The sequence below is a fragment of the Balearica regulorum genome, chromosome 2, assembly GCF_011004875.1.
Source record: "Balearica regulorum gibbericeps isolate bBalReg1 chromosome 2, bBalReg1.pri, whole genome shotgun sequence".
NCBI classification, from domain to species: domain Eukaryota; kingdom Metazoa; phylum Chordata; class Aves; order Gruiformes; family Gruidae; genus Balearica; species Balearica regulorum.
The window spans coordinates 101,680,115-101,696,356 of record NC_046185.1 but is presented as its reverse complement, the minus strand read 5'-3'; the positions used below and the strand labels follow the sequence as shown (position 1 = coordinate 101,696,356).

Below are 16,242 nucleotides of genomic sequence, written 5' to 3'. Positions count from 1 at the left end.
CAAATCACAGAACACTGACAGCTTCAGATGCAACAGCAACATGTTTCCATGCCGTCAGGGGTAAATATACTGCTTTGGATACCACAGATCAGATCTTAAATTTCAGTATTGTCAGAAGCAATGTGATTGACCATGTGCATTTTCACAGTGTTTCTACTAACGTGGGGCACACTCAGGGACGTTCCCCACCTGATGGGAGAAGAAAAGAGGCTGTGTTGATTTGAGACTGTTTTCAGTGAGCCAGACTGGGAGCCGACAGCAAGACGCTGTCATAGCAGGGGACAGGATTTCTGTGGCGAGGTGGTGAGAAGAAACCATGCCACGCTTTAGAAGCCATTGTAACAACCCCTTGAACTCAGCAGATACTGCCTGCTACCACACACTACAGGATAACTTTCTGCAACTTCCACCCATTTTATGCAATTAGGGCAGGGTCATCTTTTTCCCTAGCTCTCCTGTTTGTTGCATCGTTATTTAAACTACATAGGCATAGTAGATAACTACTTGTGTATGTTATCATTAATAAGCGTGCCTATCACAAGTGTTAGAAAAGGCAGTAACAAAATATATTATGGCTTGGAAAGCCTGCATTTCTAGCACAATCTTAGAATTCTAGATAAGTATAAATAATAAAACAGCTACCTCCCAACTCTTAATATACTTGGTTCAAAAGCTATTATTAAATGAAAAGAGTCTCCTTGCCCAAAGAAGTCATGGAATAACAATTTTTGTCCAAACAAACAGAAACTCCACCGAACCTTCAAACCAACATTTTAACCGTGATTATCAGCAGCTTCATCATTACGTCAACATGAAGTTGGGCATATCCTTATATTGCTTTTTGTTTTCCTTTTCTTTTTCAAGATCATAGATTAAAGCAGTTTACAGACATGTTTGCAAAAAAACTCCTTTCATTTTATGTAGTGGATTTTGCTATATTCCATTATGCTCGAATGCCAGTAGAGAGTAGAGCTTTTGCTGTATTTTTAGAGGAATATTGTTAAACTTAACCTCTGAAGAGTGCTTCTGATAAAGGAAATATCTACCCTTTCATTTGTCATATATAATCATGGAGAGAATTTCTTCTGGTGGTATGAGATAACTGGTCACATTTGTATTTGCAGCACTTCGAAAATACATTTTTTAAATTTTTGTCATAAAAATTCTAACCATTTAATAAATTTGTCAAACATTTTCCCCACTTCCTTTAAGCTACAATGCAGTGAGATGAGCGAGAGTATGGGCCACAAGCAACCTGAAGCTCCTTCTAAAGGCAAAGAAAATGCTCCCAAACCAAGACCTCAATCCAGGTTTGTCCCAGGTCTGTTTCCTTTTCTCAAGGCCAGATGGCAAGGCAAGAGATACAAAGGCTCATGGCTACTAGTACCTAGTAATCCTCACACAACAGGAGCCTGACACTGACTGCTGAAGTCCAGTATTTATTGGCACTAACAAATGGGACTGATTAAAAGAAAACAAGAACTTCATAGAGAGGCAAGGAAGGTGAGGGAGCCTGGTAAGTCATGCCGTAATTTTTCTGTCGTATAAAGAGTCTGTTGCTAAGAAGCAGCCTTTAGGACTCACAGGTTTACCCTTTTAGATGGTTGGTACTGGTAATAACTGCTCACAGTTGATATTCCCACTGCTCCTGGGTTGAAGAAGAGGTAATGCCTCACTTTCTAGGAAATTATTCATGACCTAGCTTCACTGAAGAAGAGGTTAGCCTCTCAGAGAGGTTGAGATGAGTTATGTGATCCAAACTCAAGAGAGCATGAAATAAATGCAGAACCTGGGAGAGAGGATATGCCATTTCATTTACACAAAGAGAAAGGAGATTGAACAAGGAAAGAAGGCGGCAACGCAAAATCTGTTTATGAAAGGAGCGGATCAAGTAGAACAGAGTATCTGGAAGGGCTTTTTGCAAAATACAGATCAAATAGCATTATCTGCTCATACTTCAGGCTTCTCATGCATCAAGTATAAATTATTGCATGGAAGAGAACATGCTTTCAGAATCTGTTTATTGAAGAGAGTCAGGCAAAGAGTTAGCTGCACAGCTCTCAGAGAGAATCAGCTTTAGGCCTTGTCACATCAATGATTTATAGGGTGACACTAGGGAAATCAATTAAGTTCTCTACCCGCCCCAGTTTTCCCATCTGTAAAATAGGGGCAATCTGTTATTCAAGCAGAGTGCTTTTCCATTTTATAGCCTTTCTTCTTGTGTTTGGGTGTTCATTATTTTGCTAGTTTCTACACTAGCAAAAATATTAGTCAGTCTTATGTGGATATATTTTTTGTTTTAGCATTAGAATATACCTGTTCTTGATTAATTTTAACTGTTTTGTTCCTATACAACTTCCTAAGTACTGCTATATTTTTAGCAGCAATATAGAAAACATGGTACACAATGTGAAGGGAACATATATTTTTCCTAAAACACAGATCCTTGAAGAAGCTATTAAAGAAATCTCATGGTAGGCATAGAGAGAAAATCCAAAGATAATGAAGTCAGAGAACTGTGGAAATCTGCTATTTATTTTCACTTTAAATTGTTTAACAGTTTTGCTGCATTTTAGCACTTCAACATTTAAAGATTCTTTGAAAAAAGTGCATAGGAAAAAAATAATTGCCAGAATACAGTCTAATCCTCTAAGGCATCATGGAAAAAACACATAGTTGTCCTTGGGCTACTTGTTTCATAGATTTTCTTTGTCTGTTCTCTGGTGTCCAGAGAGTAAGACATTTACAAGTCAGCAGGAATATCGAAATAAACACCTTGCTGAGGTTTCAGCATGGAAAAGGAAAAACAGTCTGGGGCAGCAGTACTCTTCCTGTTCTTACAGATAGACTTAAAATACACGGGCCATTTGGATATATGCAGACCACAGTTGCCTTCATGTTTATACTGTAATACACTGCTTAAAAAATGGGGTAAAAGATGAAAAAAAGTAATTCAGAAGCACAAAGATCTAATTATTTAGGAACGTCTGGCAGGAGACCTTATATTTATACAATGCTTTTGCCTGTACTAGGAAATTTACCCTTTTGCCTGCAGAGGTAATAATACATTCAACTTGTAAAGTGGGAAGAAAACAGCCAAGGAAATGTTTTAAAATATAGTTTCTCTTTCAGGAGCGAATGCTGCACTGTCTTCTTAGGAGGAGGCCAGTGCGAATGAGATTAGCAGATACAGTAATAAGGGTTTTTTCTGTCCCTGCCACCTGAGCCCTCTCTTACACTGTGACTTGCATGAAGGATAATGATGTAACTGTGAGGCCATCAGAGTCTGACTCCAGCCCTTCTATGGGTTTGAAACTCTCCAGCAGGCAGCAAAATCTAAACCACCAGGTTCTTCAATTATGGGAGGACTGGGAGATTAATTTAATGTGTTTAGATACTTGTCTTGCCATTGCAAATGTAATCATCTTACTCAGGACACACCAGCTGCCTTGGGCATTAGCAAGAAAATGATTATTCTGCTATGCATGGAATGATGCACAGGACATTGGTTCAAAATAAAGAGAAATGATGGTAAAGCAAGCATCGCTTTGTGGTTATGGCCAATCCTCGGCAAATGGCAGATGACTCTGAACTGGCAAATCCTTTTATCAATGCAGTTTTTACAGTAATCTCAAATCTCTCCTTTATCTGCTTGTTTTTTGGCTTAACACAGAGACTGATGATCAGTGAAGCAAAAGATTTAGTTTAAAGGTGTCAGCTAATATCTACAACAGAGCTGCCATTGCTCTTCAGACTGGCTTTACAGATAAGAGTTGGCTGCTCACCGGGTGGCCACAACAATATTATTTGAGAAAATATCTTTAAGAGTTCATATTGGCAACTGGGCTACAATATACCATGCATGTATCCGGCAATGTTATCTAAAGTCAGTGAGAGGTTAACAGTACATGGGTACACTTTGTAGACAAGATGCTATTGCAGGAGAACACTGTGGTTGGGTGGTCTGATTTAAGCAAACCAAATCCAGTCACGTATCATGGAGTTGCCTTTTTTTTTTTTTTTTGTCCTTAACACAGATAATCCTTTTAGCTTTGTTGAACATAAGGTACTTTCCGTTTCTAATCTCATGGCATTACATTTTAAAAGAGAAATAACAAGTCTCTGATCTTTGTAGACTTCCATTTAGTTGATTTAGTCTAGCCCTTCTTCCACAGGTTGCTCTTTTCACAAACTGCTGTCTCTCCTCCTCAGGCAAAGCATTCTGAAACGTGGTGCAGCTCATCTGTCCAGTGCGGTTTTATATATAAGGGCAGCAGTGTAAATTATAGTCAAACAAAGCTAGTCTTGAGTGTAATCTGGAGACTGCAAGTATGTAGTTGACCGGGTGACACTACGTGGCCCTCAACAGTTCCTGGTTACGGTGACACCGCCTTGCCCTGCTGACTGCCCCAACTGAGCGCTCTCTGCTCGAAGATCCACACTAAAAGTTATCTTGGAGCTCACTGTTAAATGAAATTCTTAAAGGACTGTATCATTGCTCTTGTGTGTGTTACTGAAATAACAGACCACACAGTAAAACTGAGTTCACATTAGCCATTTAAGTTTCAGTAACATTTTTGTCATTTAGGATAAGACGGGATAAGATATCTCAAGTAACAACAGCCAGCGTTTTCACAACTCTATTCTGAATCAAGATCAAAGCAGCACCTACTTGTTTTCACTTCTCTCATTGTTTGCTACTGATTTCTATTTCTTGTGCATTCGCTTGAGGCAGTTAAAAATAAATGATCAGTTTAAATAAACAATTTGAAAAGAAAAATAGAAAGACAGACTCAATATTCAGAACTTCAATATATTCTGAAGAGAATGTCAATAAACACATAGTAAAAAACCCCATAATTTGAATTGATTTTAATTTTATGATAGACTAATGAAAAAATCAGCAACTTTCCTGAGAATTGTTTTCTTTAAACATCATATTTGTTGTAAATAAGGTGTATGATACACACGGGGAAATAGATAGTGCGTACAAAATTCTCACTAGGAAATACTGGGAGTAGAGTAGGAAGACTGTTGTGTCTTTCAATATTTTACATTGCATACACCTGACATTGAGCTTACATAACAAATATTCATGATCACGAGTTTACTCAAAAGGAAACTATTTAAAACCAGAAGGACATACTGTACAATTATTTGATTTGAACGATGTTGGATTTCTCAGTACAAGTGTCCCGGAACTGCACATAAGCAGTACATATGGATGCAATGGCAATAAATCAGACACAAAAATGTGACACTTGAAAGTAGACAGATTGCTTCTTTACAAAATGTAATACCACATATTTCCCTGCTTTCCTAGAATTCCACTGACAACTTAAAGCTTTTCGAATAATGGGTTTCACACCTTGAACACATGCCACAGAAGGCTGAGGGAGGCACTGCACACAATTTATTATATAGGCTGGAAACCTAAACATTTGGTTGCATCATATGAAAGAAACACATGTTCAGCAGATCCATCTGACATTTTCACACATATTTCAAAAGATCTCAACTTCCTCATGATTTCAGTCTACATTTAGTTCATTACTAAGTCCTGCAATTGCAGAACTAAAATTAATCAGAATCCCACTTACTTTCTGAAGAGCACTCAAAAGTCTATGATTTTAAATTAATTTATGCAAAGAGAAAAGCTCTTGTCTTTGTAAGTATAATTCCAAGCCATATAAATCGAAAGTAAAGCTTTAAACCCGTAATGACCCCTTTTCCATCCAGTCTTAAATGGAATAATTAAGCAATAACTTCCATTCCACCTAAGTACATGCAGCAGTGATGGGTGTCTGCCTGCTGACTAAACCCTGAAGCATTAACTGACCTGTGGGAGCTGATTAGTGCAAGTACAGTCATATGGCATTGAAGCTATCTATCTTCTGCTAGAAGAAATCCTTCAAAGTAATTAATAATTTTGGTAATTTAAAAAGATTATGCGTAACTATTCACTGTGAAGAGACTTAAGCTGTAGTCAGCAAGCCTGCTACAGATTTTTGAAGATAATGAAATCTGTAGGTGTACTCATTTGGGATGTAAATTTGACTCTTTGGAGTAGTAGAACAAAAATGAGTCACTGGCCAAGGGCTCAGTTCAGAACTCATGAATTATCCCTGGATTTTGCTGGAGAGACTGACGATAAGGCATCCCTCACTGACTTTGCTACAATCTGGTTATTTGCTATTTATATCCTAGTAGCAGTGTTAAGAAACTTGCTAGGTAAATTTGGTACACAAAATGAAATCCATACAACTGCAAACAGAATACATGCTGTTTCAGATATCCTTCATAGTTGCATACAAGAACGGACCAGTATTAGAAAAGGCAGTCTTCCTGAAGCATGGGTTCAAATGTAATGAGACCGCTGCTGAGCATACAGAAAGATTATGCTCTCTATAGGTAATGTAATATAAATGTACTTGCCTTGGCCAACCTCCACTGCAGACTCAAAGTGTATCTATAAATTGCTGGAAGAAAAAAATTCAAAAAAACTTTTCTACTAAAAAGTCATGATGTGTGACAAGAATGAATTTAGGAGACATCTGTTTGGAAGTTGTCTTCTGTTTAAAGGACAGCAAAATAAATTCATTTTAAGTATTGTGTCCATTGCTTCTCATTAATAGATACTGCCTCTAGAGTACAGGGATCAAAAGCAGCCAAACGTTTTGTTAGCTTCTCAATGCTTAGGTGATACTGAAATCCCAGACATTAAAAAACACCTAAGAAAAATTTAAAAAAGACTGGACTGCTAGGAATAATGGACACTTTATATAGATAAATGTCCTGCAAGAAGTACTTGAAAAATTACAACATATAAAAAAATTCACAATTAAATATCCAGTCACAATCATGGAGTGCTTAGCATATTAGAAAATGAATACTACTTGGTTTTCTACCTCATCATCCATCTAAAAAAAATTATCAGATCCTAAAACATCTTGGAAGAGAGGAAAAAACTTGGTAATAATTTTCAAAAGAAAAGCAAGCTGCTCCTAGCAAACAGCTTCCTCTAAACCAAGTTTTTTTCTTAAAATAGCTGAAAAAAAATCCAAAGGTCATCAAAAACCCATTTCAGCAGTTCTCAAGGGATTATCTATCGCTTGTCACTAATGCAGACCTTCAGATGGAAGTTGATCATCACAAGTGGCTACTTAGGAGATAATACTAACCACATGGACTTGGCAGAATTCAGATTATCAGAACTCACGCCTTAGAAAAATGAGCACGCTTAATTAGAAAAAAGAAAGCTTAACAGCCAATTGTTTTCTTTTGACTAAGGAGTGGGATATGGGAGGGAGGGGTATGGTGCATTTGTTTGTTTGTTTGTTTTGTCGGGGTTTTTTTAACAACTATCAAAAATTAGGGGTTAAGATAAAAATCGTGAGTACAATAAATACTTGTTGGTAAAGCACTTTATACAACATTGCATAAATTATACTTGAATAAGATATTGTATATACCTTTTTGGGACTAGAATACTGGAATGTCCTGGTAATGGAAGGAAAACTGTTCTAAGAGACAAGCTGCAATATCTCAGGTTTGTTGGAAGCGTCAGATGGAAAACCTCAGGTATCAGTTATGCATCCATCTTTATTTAATATATTCATACACGATCTGGAAAAGGCAGTTATATAGTACTGAAATTCACAAAGGAAATTAAAATGGATGGGATATGCAAACACTACTAAGAGAAAACAAATTGAGCTATGTACAGAAAAACAAGATCCTCATTCTGAAAACATCAACTAATCTATTTGGAAAAATGTATCTGAAACACAGATGCTCTCTGAGAAACTTGGAAAGCAACAATGCTGAAAAAGATTGTTGGGAGAACAAAACCCTAGACACGAATTTGTAACATTATACAGTAGTGGAAAATAGCACAGGCCTACACTATTTCAGAATAAACACGCATAGCATTTATATCATGAGTATAGCACTGAGCTTTTGAGCCTAAACATTCCTTCAGGGCCCTGGAAAAAACAGTTGCATTTTCTTACTCTCAAAAGCAAAACTACTAACACTATCTCACCCTCCCACCTCCCTTTTTGAAAGTTTTACTAAATTAAACTTACACTAAACTAGAAATGTCTTCAATTTTCTAAGGCTTATTTTGCCTGTATTGAAAAGAACAAAATGTGCAGAAAAATGGACAATCAGATGTGAGCAGTTTTATGCTTTGTGGTCACTGAACCTGGGCTAAGCTTTTCCTTCTAGATATTGGAATTCTGAGAAGAACAATTTACACCAGAAATCTGGAGATGACATGTAAAGAGGAGAGATCACAAAACTAACAGAGACAAGGGAAAAAAACAAACCGGAAGTAATGAGGCTGCACAGCACCTTTGGAAGATACGGTAGGGCAAAACCGCCTGTCAAGGGACCTTGGTGTATCGGCCAGCTAAAACCAGATCAATCAAAATATCAAAAAAAAAAATCTGTGCCACATGAGCCTTCAGTATTGCATGATACATCATATAAAAATAATTCTTTTCCATCTGTAGCTTCATTTTAGGACTGTTCAGTTTGAAAAATAAAAGTCCTTCTCAGCACGCATCTAAAAATTTTCTGAAAATTACTACTACTTTGGTTACCCCCTAATGCGGGTTTCTGCTGCAGCAGAATGCATGCCTTTGAATGCCAGGGAGTAATGATGCCCCTGAGAAGGAACGTCCAATTGCATCATGAAAGTCACAACACTGGACTGTTGTATTTTAAAGGAAAAATTTTTTTTTTCTTTCTCTTCAGTGCCATCAACATCAACCATGTTGCTCAGTACCTGAAGCCTCTCTACCAGTCTTTCTTTTTGTGTTAGAGTCTGCTTGTCTGTTTTTATTTTTTTTTTTAAAAATCAAATTAACTTTTCTTTCTCACACTAAAGGAACACTAGATGCAACTGTTTTCATCCCCATTTGAGTTTGTGTAATAATGAAGTGAGTTTTGCAGAAAATACCAGTTTATTATCTAATCTGTTTGGTGTCTGGCACCACTTAAGTACAAGTGATCAGAAAAAGGCCTTGGAATTCTGTCCAAAGAAAACTGGCCAAGACTGTTTTACATAGCACTAATTTTTATCACTTCGCACATTCCTCAGAAGTTCCTTTAGGTGAGAAATGGATGCTTAATCCCAACACATTTTGACCTCTCTTGCTTAGCTCCACAATTGATGTGGAGTGGAAAATGTCAAAAAACTCTATGCTATTACATAAAAATAATAAGAAATATATTTTTCAGCCTAAATATAGGAGAAAGTTTGGCAAGTATAAAGCAGCAATGAGATGGAAAGCAAGTGGCATGTGCTCATCTTTAATGACCGATCCTTTCATATCAATGCTTCTCTTTTAACCATCTCTTTCAAAGAAATGATCATAAATGAGGTTTGTTCTGAGTTTGCATTACAGATACAGTTTTTCAGACAGTACTAGTTCATATTCTCTGATGTGCTATGAATATACTGTTGGATGACAGGAGCTTTATAAGATGTCAATCAACCAAACTGTTCCAACTTTTAGATCATATATTCATTCAGCTGCTCAGATTATAATAAGAGTAGTAGTGGAAGACATAAATATTCTGGCATTTCTAAGGCTAATTTGCTCATCTGCAGCTGCAAAAGTCAACTTTCTAGATTTTGGGGGTAAAGAGAAGATCTAGCCTAGTATTATTTTCCTCTCTGACATTAACCAGTACTCAGACAATGAAAGGTTCAAGTTCTCTAGCACCTAGAATTGCACTTCGGATTCACTGAAACGATACCGGAAAAATTTGCAAGAGTCACCTTCAACACAAAGTATTCTGTCCCAGCTGACAACCTAGCTGTATCCCCAATATATATATTTGTATACTTTCGGGAGTAGCCAACGGTAATCTTTAGTTGGCAAAAGACTGCAGCCACTCTTGGAAAGTTATTTAAGCCAGAACTGGCTGTGTTTACTCTTGCCAACTCTGCATTCACAAACTGTCCTCTAGCCCAGATCACACATAAAGCAAGGAATATTTTGGAACTTCTGCCTGCTTGCAATTCAAATGTCGAAAAAGGCCTTAGCACTAGCAAGTATCAACACCATGTTGCCATTTTTTCCCCATCTTACAGACAGAAAATCTGAGACATAGGCTGAGAACAAATATCTAAGATTTAAGAAAGCAAGCCCAGATAGAGCCTCCCAAGCTTTTGATTCCATAGGTGTGCTAAGCACAGGCAACCTCTGCATCCAAGGACATTTGCTCTGTGGTAAATGTACCTAACAGAATCATACCGTAGTTTGCCACTCTAACATACTGAACTATTTCTGAGTCTCACTACCCAAAACCCGTGTCCCAACAAGCTTTTTGAAGATAAACAAAGAAGTTCTTTCCTGTCTTTTAATATAAGTCCTTTTAGTCTATTTAATCTCAAACTACAATGGCTAAAAACAGTTTTAGAATATCTGATATGCAGCTGAAATTGTACTAAAAGATCCATTTACTTTCAAGGCACTGGGAAAAAACCCCCACTTTGAAGTAGAAAAAGGGACATGGTAACAAAAAAAATTTACTTAGAAGTGCTGACTTCTCTCTTAATTATGTTTCTTAATGATCAAGCCTACATATAACTTCAGGGAGACTATCTGAATGCAAAGATCATTTAGCTATAATAAGCCCAACATAAATCTTCCTATATTTCTTGATACATACCCACACATTTCAGTTCAGTTTGTGTCTAAACAAGACATGTCCCTGTCAGTTTATGTTCACAGTTCATCCTCATCTTTAACCTTAAAAATCTAACCAGAGCTGATAACCTCTCTTCCAAGTCAACATTTATTTTGTTGGATTGATCTAACCCCTCTGCCTTTAATAGATCCCAGCAGCAGCTGGTTTCAAACTGCTTGAAACCTTGGAGATCAAAGTTTGATGAACCCCTGTCATTCTCCCAAAGAATTAAGTTCTGTGAAGAATGTGCCTCCTCAGGCTCAGATTTCAGAAATATAGCAACTGAAATGAACAGAATTTGTTTATCAGAAAACCATGCTGAGCATATTCAGAATGCTAGAATAGGTTTTTTCAATTAAAACAAATAGATACTTTCAATGAAGACATACAGTCATCCTCACAACAATTTAATTTGCTAGGGTTTGCAAGGCAACTGGATTCTTCACAGATAATACTGATGGAAATTACTTACTACTAATAGTTTACAAACATAGCACGTGGCTGTGCAGAGTAATGTGATATCCTGGATTAGATTCAGATTTTATGTACATATGTGAATTGCTCTTTTCCCTTTCTAAATTATCACTCAGTATGTGGAAAACTGACATACTGGCATAAACCACATACAGTAATTTGAGGTTTCTCTTGTCAGCCAGATGCTATTTATCATGCTACCTTTCAGCAGTGCTCAATATACCACAGAGTTTTCTTAATAATCACTAGGTTGCCCTTCATCATTCAATAGAAAACACCCACTACCTATTTTGATTGTAACCTAACTAACCAAAAAGCATGACTGCCAGGACCTGAAACTGTCTGATAAAATAGAGTGAAGCAATCCCCCATCAAAAGTACTTTAAGGAAAAAAACCAAACCATAAATGAATGTATGCAAACAATTCCTGTCTCTCTTACTGGAAGCTTCGAGGGCAGGATAGACATTTGCATTTATGTGTTCAACTAGCAAAACAGGTGTTTCGTATTTGCTTTTGCTTTTAAATGAAAAGATTATTCCCTTAAACCCTACAGTTAAGACTTTTTCCTCCTTCTAAATGCACCTTTTGCTATACAAGAACAACAAATGCAGTCCATAGAGATTTACTGAAGTCCAAAAAATTCTTCTAGGTGATATATTACATGATCTAATTAAGATACATAGAAGGTAATGTCATATTTGCATTTTTTACATGCCAGATTTATATATAACCTTTTTTACAAATGTAAGATCTTTTCGCTTTCAGCTACTTCTTCTCTGAGTTAAAATATGTATTGCATGTGGGTGTACAACTGATCAGGCATAATTTGAATTTGCTCTGCCTTATATATGTATGTGCAAGGATGTACGTATATACTCTAAATCCCACCCCAAATGTGCAATTCTTCATTATCTCCATTTATTTATGATATGGTACTGGAATATCAATCTTTCTTCAAGGTAATTCACATACCGTATGAAACCTCCAGTGATCAAAAAAACCCCAAACCCTAAGAAAGCAAACAAAAAAGCCACAAAGGCACATTATCCTTTAAGGATCACCTTGTAGTAGAAAGCCGCAAAAGAGGAAAACAGGTGCATCAGGTTTTTGTGTGCTGAACATTACTCGCCCTCCTGCACGCTACGTGGATTCAGTCACTTTAACACAAGAACGGAGTTGATTCATTAGACTGAATAGCACGTGTGAAATACCACTTCCCTCTTCCAACACAGCGGATTTTTACAAAAAACCTGCTCATGCATGTTACTGGACTTCTCCCCCTGAATACTTCTTCTCCACATGACGTTTAAACACAGCTACTGAGTTAGATGTAGCAAATCGAACATCTGCAAGAATGCACGTCGCTCCTAAACACCGCGCCTGATGTGTTGGCTGCTCCATTCACACATCAGGCAACAAGCTCCTGGTGTTCTTTACATGATACGTGATGAATTACATTGTTATTTTTGCCTGGTTTATATGTTGGAAAGTATTTTTTGTGTTGGTAGTGTGCTGTGTTTTGACTCAATTTTGTAATTGGCTTCCTTGCTAAGGATCCTTAACAGATAAAAAGCAGCAAGAGCAAATCTTACCATATAAACCTTGGCAGGAAACAACTTCTAGCTCAGCATTCTCTACTCAGAGAGATGCAAACAATGAAATCCTTATTCACAATATCAAATATTTCTGAATATCAAAAGTTAACATGCTAATCACTTATACTTTTTTATCCGGTGTTATTTGTTTCCCCCCCCCCCCCCCCGAATTTTCACACTATACGAAGGCAAAGTTTAATTTTAATGAATGTGAAAGAAAAAAGAATTAATACTATATGCCAAATTTACTTAGAGTGCCAAATCACATTTAACTGTGAAATGTAATCTTCCTCTGTGTTCTCACATCCAATTATTTAATTTTATGGAGCCCTAGGATTAATAAACAAAACATTACCTTTGTTGAATTATTTTCTAGAATACATTTCCCATACTGGTGATGTCTAAGATGAGGTACAAACAGCAAATGCAGAACGAAGCATATCTTTGTCATCTCTGAAACTGCCACACTAGTGGAATAACCTCTCAGAATTTCATAAGAGAACCTCTCGCGTTAAACTCTGAGCTCGGATCTCCAACTTGAAGTTGTGCAGCAAATCAAGATCCATAACGAAACACAAACTTTTCTTTTTTGAGTGCTGAGGACATAAGGTCAATATCTTTGCAAATCGGGCCCTACAGTCATACTGTATACTGTCAGAGGAATTTTAAGGTAATTCTTTAGATTCTAGTTTCCAAATATAATTTTACTTTCCTATTCTAAGTAGGTAGCTACAGTAGAGTAGAGTGTGTTACAGATATCACTCTTCGGAAGAGTCCCTTTAACAATCTTAGTAAGAACTATATGACGCATTTCCAAATCAATCTACGCTGAAGAATAAACTCCTTATTATCGGTTCTCAGTTATTTTTATGCAAAGGAATTGTCTGAAACGCTTGCTAACAAGCACAGGTTCCGTTCAAATTCTGTTTATACTTATCTACATACAACGTGGTCATATCAGTCTGAGTAGTATATGGAAACTTCAAATTCAGCCACGCTGTCCCTATTGGCATAACCAAGAACAACTTGGTAAATCCCTCAAGCCACACATTATTGAAGTCTAGAAAAGATAAACAAGTCACCCGCTAAGTGCCTTTCTGAGGCTCAACATATGACAGTATTTCACAAGCAAAAAACACAGACAAGTTGCTGGGCAAGGATGCAGAGCAGTTTAACACTTACTGTAGGCAGGAGCAGTGCTTGGAAGTGCCACCGCTCGGGATGTAAGCTCCCTGTACCGCCAGCGGAGGGAGGTTGAGTCAGAGTCTGAATGAGTCAGAACGTCTGAAGCAGATGATTTAGTGACAAATCTATGATCTTAGAAGATGCTTGAAGGCATTTGTGTCTTTACATTTCAGGACATTTTTATAGCAGAAGACCTATACACAGAGAGGGCTATACTGCTAAAACTGGACATTTGCATAGAAATAAATTCTGTACAAATGTAAATTTTTTTAAATGCATACACCCATAGTATTTTTCATTAGGTTAAAGCTACAACAGAGAAACTGCAACACTGTGGATTCCCACTGCCAGGTGGTACTTCAGCTGGAAGTAGAAGACTGGATGACTGAACAGACATTCAATTAGTATCACTGAAAAAAATGAAAAAATTCTAATAGGACAATACAATAAAACTAAACACTTTAGGACTGAGAATCCTGTGATAGGATTTTTTCCCCCCTAAATGTTCTCCGTAGTTTTGTTAACACGTGCAAAAAAATTTGTCATCTAGGGGAAACCACTATGTAAACCTGTGAGCAGAGAGAGAGGAAGTAATACTGGTACACGCCTAGCAAAGCCATAAAGTTTCATGCCATCACACTTCGGAACATTTTAGTAAAAGAGAAAAGATGGGCAAGAACAGCCCATCACATGGTAAGGCAGAAAGTTTAGGAACCCCACCAAAACGGCTGAGTGACCAAGAAGGGTGACATCTGATCTCTAACAGAAGGTACCACTGCAATGCAGCCCCACAAGTTACCAATGCCTCCAGTTGTCTGGCTTGCTGCCTTAATCATGGCTGTTTGACGGTTTCCCCCGTGTAATGCAGAGGTAGCATATCAGATCCCTGCAGATGCTGGAAGCTGAAGGCAACAGAAAGAAAAGCTTTGACATTCTGTCATGGAGATGACAGGACAAAACGGCCCGCAATAAACAACAGTTTGAGCAGGATAATTTGATGCATTGAGCTCTTAAGCTTTTCCAGATGCTGAACTCAGCTTGGGATGTGAGATAAGGGGACAGCAATTACTTCACTGAATAGAGTGTGGTTGTGTGAAATCAAGGAAAAGGAACCTCTCTGTGAATGCAGAAGAAATAATCCACCTGCTCTTTTTTTAAAAAAAAACCCAAAACAACAAACTAAAAACAAACAACAAACTTTTCCCAGTCACAAGCTTTTAAGAGGATCATGTGCAGGTCATATGCTCTGCAGACTGAAACAATCAATGTCTCTAATCAATTTTTAATCATTTTATGTTACATTGTTGCACTGCCAGTGCAAAACAAAACCAAACCTTCAAACTCAATAAAACCAACAAACCTACATGAAAACGTCTCCATCGTCTGTCTTTCAGTAATCAGATTAATGAAAGTAGCTTTTTAACTTCTGTGCATGTTTTTAAATCTGGGTAAAGCCCCAGCTGCATACATCATTGTGGCACTTCAACATCTCTACACTCATGAATATATGAGCGGAGTTAGGTTGCTCTGGAAATTGGCCCCTTTTACTGGCACACCGGCAGATTCAGAAGACAACCGTGCTGCTGGATTACTTTCCATAAATAACAACTTGTTAACCCATGCCTGTTGGGTCCAGTCTATCCTTTCTAAGCAGTTATTTAATGATATTCCACATGCAGGGAAGCTGTGGGTAAACACGCTGGGAAGCTGTCCATCTATGATCCCAAGACAGAATAATTGTGATCCCCAGATTTACAGCACACTTAAAAACATAATGAGCATCACGGGTGATTTTAGAGGTGAAAAAAATGATTTTTGTAAGCCTGACAGAACTGTCTAAGCTCCTGCAAATAAATACCCAAAAGGCAAGGATTATCTTATTGAATATCTGGACTGGCCTTTGTATACAGCACTTGATATCCAAAATGTTTACTAATGTTTGAATTTTCTCTTGTGATATAGAATTTTAAAGAGTTTCCTTCTGGTTTAACATGCTAATTTTAATAATAATACTTATTTAATATTGTGAGCTTAATGTCAAAGACTTTTCTCATACTTTAAGAGAAAACAAAAAACATGCAGTGCAAATCAATGTTAATCACTGCCTAAAAATACAGCTCTCCTCTAAAAAAAGCATATCAAACATATGACCCTGTATTGTCATACTACATTGGAATTTCAGGACAAGAAACGAGACAGACCACATTCACTTTAATGAATTCAGGAAAATATAACTGACATTAGTTGTTGTCAAAATGGCCAAACTTGGAACACATCAAATCC

The 16,242-nt window shown here is 37.2% G+C and overlaps 1 protein-coding gene across 6 annotated transcripts in view; it reads right to left on the bottom strand.

Moving 5' to 3' along the window:
- Window positions 1–16,242, bottom strand: part of CDKAL1 (CDKAL1 threonylcarbamoyladenosine tRNA methylthiotransferase) — a 441,944-nt gene that overhangs the window by 43,421 nt on the left and 382,281 nt on the right. The gene's annotated exons all lie outside the window — the stretch shown is intronic.